Below are 6118 nucleotides of genomic sequence, written 5' to 3' on the forward strand. Positions count from 1 at the left end.
AAGGTGCCCATGTTGCACCTCCAATTGCTAATCCTCCCCTTGCATTGAGAGATCACTATGTGCCTAATGAATATGATGTACCCACATGTATTCAATTACCACCATTTAGAGCACATCACTTTGAGATCAAGCCACAAACCATTCAAATGCTTCCTAACTATCATGAACTTCCAAGTGAAGAACCTTACAAGCATTTGGATGAGTTTCTTGAAGTATGTTCCACCGTAAAATATACGGACATGCCGGAAGAGGTCTTAAGGCTTAAAATTTTTCCATTCACCCTAAAAGACAAGACAAAATATTGGTTTAACAATCTTAGGCCTTTTTCAATAACTTCTTAGGCAGAAATGCAACAAGCGTTCTTAAAAAAGTACTATCCGATTTCTAAGACCAATGCCATGCGAACCTTAATTCGAGAGTTTTCACACGGGGATGGGGAAACATTCCATGAGGCATGGGAACGCTTTAATGAATTGCTTAGGAAGTGTCCACATCATGACATACCCAAATGGCAACTAGTTCAATATTTCTTTGAGAGCTTATTGGACAATCATAAGGGCATGGTTGATGCTTCCATGGGTGGATCTTACATTGATAGGCATGAGGACGACGTGTGGCATCTTTATGAGAGCATGAGTGAAAATTCTTTGCATTGAACTCTATCTTCTAAGAATGGTAGGAATTCTAGCGGAAGAAAGAGTGTTGGCTTGCATCAAGTCGACCATTCCAATGAAATAGCCGCCGAGATGAAATTCTTATCTCAAAGGTTTGATCAATTCTTGATCAACCAAAACTTGGTAAATCAAGCATCTTTCATTCCTAACCATTCACATCATGTATCTAATGAGACATGTATGACTTATTCAAGTGTTTTACATTCTACTTCCAATTGTCCCCATGGACATGTGCAAAGTGAACATCATAAACAAGTCAATGCAACTTTTGTTAATCAGGGGAACAATCCTTATGGCGATCATTATAATCCAAGTTGGAGGAATCATCCGAATTTTTCTTGGAAAAACCAAGAGGAAGGCTCAAACCATCCCCAAGGCGATTTTCAAGGGAAATACATTCCACCTCCAATGCAAAGCCAAAGTTCCCAAGGATATAGACCATTTCAATCACAAGGAAACCAATTCTCTAATTCTCATTTTCCAAGTCAATCATATTCTCAAGGGAATTCTAGGAGTCCCGCCTTTGAAGAGAAAGTTTTGACCGCTCTAGGCACTTTAGAGGCTAACACTCAATTGCTTCATTCTCACTCTAAATCCATTGCAAAGCTAGAAACCCAAGTAGGGCAAATAGCTAGCACCTTAAATGTTAGAGAGAAAGGAAAAATGCCTTTGAATGGCCCACCAAAGCAACAATGTGTTGTGGAGACTCATTCCTCTTCGGAAGGTCACACAATAGAGCATGTCAATGCGGTGACAACCTTGAGAAGTGGGAAGATTGTGGACAATCAAGTTGGTATGTCCAATGAAGAGAGTGAACCGGTGCAACTCAAAGTTGACACCCGTCCCGTTTCACATCCTATTCCTCCTTCATTGCATATACATGATTTTTCAAATGAGAATATATTGAAAAGTGATTTTAAAAAGAAAGATTTGCAAAATGATTCGAAAACTTCTTATGTTGAAGAGACTTCAAAGAAAAATTGTGAAAAGATTTTTGAACCAAAAGCTCCATTTCCGGATGCCTTAAAAGGATCCATTTCAAATGACAAGCAAAAGGCCAAAATCAATGAAATTATGGATGTGTTTAGGCAAGTGAAAGTTAATCTTCCAATTTTGGATGCAATCAAGCAAATTCTGGCTTATGCCAATTTTTTAAAAGACTTATGCACCCAAAAGAGGAAGAACAAAAGCCAAGCACCTAGGAAAGTGGTCTTAACCGAGCAAGTAAGCTCAATTTTGCAACATAACACTTTTCCAAAGTTTAAGGACCCCGGTTCACCTACTACTTCTTGCATCATTGGTGACCATGTCATTAATCGGGCTCTTCTAGACTTGGGAGCAAGTGTTAATCTTCTTCCATATTCGGTGTATGTGAAATTAGGTTTAGGAGACTTGAAACCGACGTCGGTAGTTTTGTAACTTGCCAACCGATCCATCAAGAAGCCTAGGGGTATTATTGAAAATGTTTTGATTAAAATTGATAAGTTTTTCTTCCCTATTGATTTCGTTGTCATTGACACGGAACCGGCCCCAAATCCTAAGAGCCAAATTCCTGTTATCCTTGGCTGTCCTTTCTTAGCAACCGTGAATGCCAACATTAATTGTAGGACAGGGATAATGAAGATCTCATTCGGCCATATGAAGGTGAAGTTGAATATTTTCAATCCAACCCCCAATTCATTTGACAAGCATGAAGAAGTCAATGTTGTAGAGAAATATCATGACCTTAAATGTGAAGGACTTAAGTTTTTGTGTGAGACCAAGGTTTCAAATAGTCCATCTTCAACCTTAAAACCAAAGAAAGTTGTTTCAAAATCTTGCTTTGAAAGGGCATGGAAGCCCAAAGATTGTTTTGACCAAGGACCAAAAAGTTTTTTTGAGCCTAATCCAACAAGTTCTCTAGGGAACCATTTGTTAGGTGGAGCTCAAGGCATCCATCACCCCGATAAGGAGGGGATGCATTACAAGATGTTTGATCCGGGCTAAAAGAGCCCAACGTCTTGCTAGAGACATTTGACTAGTAAAGTATTTCGTAGGGTGTCAAAACCCTATTCCTTCCTCATTTCTATCTTTAATTTCATTTCTTGCGAAGTCTAGATATTGGTTTAAGGTTCTTATGCATTGCTAGGAACTGTGATTAGGATTGTATGCACTTTTATGTTGTGATTGAGCATTCTACATAAGTTCGATCGATCTCAGAGGAGAGTTCGATCGATCGAACTTCAACTTGCATCCAACACTTAAAAAAATTTTCAACCTGCATCGCCTGCATCCAAATCACCTTTCTGTCGAATCAATCGAAAGCATTCCTGGATCGATCTAAAAATCTTCGATCGATCCAACTTCATTATTGGATTGATTTTGAGTTCCAACACTTAGACAAATTTTTGAACCTAAAAACCTGCATATTTTTGCTCTCTGTTAGGAACATTTTGTTCAGATCGATCTCAGTTCATCTCACCATCTTTGACTTTATTTGACTTTTTAATTTTTAAAAATCCAAAAAGATTTTATTATCTTTTATTTTATTTTTATTCTTATTTTTCAAAAATCCAAAAAAATTTTAATTTTTAATTTTTAGTTTTCAAACTTTAATTTTTATTTTTATTTAAAAAAAATAAAAATAAATAATAAAAAAAAGCAAAATTAGGATCGATCCAAGTTCGATCGATCTGAGATTTCAGTTCGATCGATCGAACTGGTTCGGGGGTGTTTTTAAAATAGATCTAGGGTTAGATCGATCATCACAGATCGATCCAACCCTCTTCCTCTCTTTCTCCCTCGTTCCTTACTCACCACTGTGCATCCATCCACCATCTCTACTTCCAGCAAGGACCTCCAGCAACCATCCCTCTTCGCGAAACTCTCCCTCATCTTCATCTCCATCCTCATCTCATCTTCTCTCCCGGCTTGAGGTAAAATCTGAGCCTCCTCTTGTGCTTTAAAGCTTTGATTTGATATATACATGCTCTAAATGTTAGATCTAGGCTGCTTAGATGATAAATCCTCCATTGTTGAAGCTTGAAGCTTTATATATATATGTGTATATATATGTATATATATGGTTATATATTTTGTAATTTTGACTTGATTTTGACGTCAAGGGCCAAACCAAGTGGCCCAATATGAAGATTTGATGTGTTGAGGGGCCCACGAACCCATTTATGTGGCCCCTGTGCTTCCAAAGTCACAGATCTGTGACTATCCCCATTCTTCACAGAGTTCGATCGATCAAACTTTTTCTCAGATCGATCAAAGTTTCTTATGTTCAATCGATCTCACCAATTCTCAGATCGATCAAAGTTTCTTATTTCGATCGATCTCACCAATTCTCAGATCGATCGAAGTTTCTTATGTTCGATCGATCTCACTAATTTTTTGATCGATCGAAGTTCCTTTTGTCAGATTAATCTCACACTTTTTGTGATCGATCGAACTTCACAGATCTCATATTCACACACTTCATTCATTCAATCTTATGTCATGCTATCTTCTATACCCAATGCCTGTGATATTCCACATTGGATGCATTTTCATACTTATACTGTTTAGCATGCTTCATATCTTGTCACTTGCATATATTCATGTCATATATGTTTTGTCTATCTTATTTGACATGCATGTTTCTATTTTATGCTCTATATTCTTTATTCTGGCACTGACTCCAATTTGAATTTCTATTTGCAGACCATGGTTCAAGTTAAAACTGTAGCACGTAGCCACTATCACAGCGGAGACAGACACAGACCAGGCGACGATGCCGGTCCGTCTTATGTCCGGGATCCCAGTCCCGATGACACTCCGAGGAGAGTCCGGCAGCGGACAGAGGTGCCAACAGAGCCCTCTCATGAGCCTACTCCACCTCAATCACCTTCTCATGCGGCTGAGCCTGAGCATTCTCTATCTCCTTCTCAGGCTCAGGCTGCGTTTACACCATCTCCATCTCCACCAGCTCAGCCAGATCTAGATCTTGACCGGCCATTGCCGAGATACTCACGCTTGCAGGCGGCACATGAGTCCTTCTTCGATACAGATTATTTCTCCTAGTTGGTACTGACCTGATCAGCATACGACGATATTATTCAGTGAGGACTGGTAGCCATTCTGACTCCTGTCACTTTCCCGGTTTACCCGAGGCTTGTCCGGATATTCTACCAGAACCTCTGGCCTGCCCCACGTAACTCGGAGGAGCTGTGGACTTCTATTGATGGCCACCTGATTTCCATCACAATGGACACCTTATCCAGATCCTGCCGGTGTCCCCATCTCTGCTCACCCGAGTTACAGGAGGCCTACCCTACCCTCTACAGGCCTTCATATGCAGACATGCCCATCCTTCTCACAGGTCATCATGCCGCTGGCGAGACTTTCACCACCCGGACATATCTCCCAGATGATTTGTAGTTTTTCAATTCGGTACTCTACCGAAACGTATTTATAGCTAGCCACAAGATCCAGATGCGCAGCGACTTTCTTACGGCCCTATATGCTTTCTACCCAGAGCATTAGCTTTCTATCCCCTCCCTCATCTGGTGCGTGATGAGGAAGTTATATGATGACTATATCAGTAGGGACCGGCCCAAGTGGCCCAAGTCCCTCCCATTTGGCCACCTCATCACCCAGATTCTACGTGACCAGCACTACACTTTCTAGCCACGAGAGCGCCCAGAGAGAGGATCAGGTATCTTTGAGAAAAAGGATTGGGATAAGAGCTACAATGTTATTATCACCAGACTGCAGGACCACGTAGTAGTGGCTACAGAGGAGCTCAAGGCTGAGGAGGCAGAGGCAGCCGCAGCAGCAGACCAGGCAGCGGACGATGTACCAATAGGTCTAGCTGCCGAGCGCATGGACATTGATTTAAAACGACCTACAAATGACGCAGAACAGCACTCTCCAGTTGGGTCGCCAGTATATATGGATAAGCAAACTCAAGATTCTCATTATTCAGATTCTTGTGTACCTGAGGCTCCCAGTCAGACCCCTGGCTTTGGAGAGCGCCTTCGGGCTCTTGAGGATGCAATGGTTGCTATACGAGCTAATATTACTACCCACAGTGTTGATTTTGCTGCATTCCGCACGGATATCATGACTATGTTTCGAGATTTATCTAGGGATGTCCGCGGAGCACGCCTTGCCCATCCTGCCTCGTCCACCTGAGATTCCTAGTTTCTTCTATCTTTTCATATTACATCTCTGTCATTCATACTTCATTTTGTCACTGTATATTATTTTTACAGCCGAGTCTGTCGACTTTGACATTTTTATGTCCCTGTACTCTATTTTCTTTATATATGCTTTCTTTATGGATGTCATTTATTTTATCTTCTCATATCTGTCTGTTTGACTCCATCAGGTGCATCACAGTGACTTCAGTGAGAGAGAGTGCTGCCTGAATTTTAAGGACCACCCTTATACTTCTCTCTATTTTTAGTTGTTATCCT

At 40.7% G+C, this 6118-nt stretch overlaps 1 pseudogene; it reads right to left on the bottom strand.

Annotated features, from left to right (window-relative positions):
• Positions 1-403: 403 nt before the first annotated feature.
• LOC132283884 (small nucleolar RNA R71) lies at positions 404-502 on the bottom strand (annotated as a pseudogene).
• Positions 503-6118: the final 5616 nt, after the last annotated feature.

Source organism: Cornus florida, unplaced genomic scaffold (assembly GCF_030987335.1).
Source record: "Cornus florida cultivar Cherokee Brave unplaced genomic scaffold, ASM3098733v1 CherokeeBrave_3.0.0_Hap2_Chr01, whole genome shotgun sequence".
In the NCBI taxonomy this organism is placed as follows: Eukaryota; Viridiplantae; Streptophyta; class Magnoliopsida; order Cornales; family Cornaceae; genus Cornus; species Cornus florida.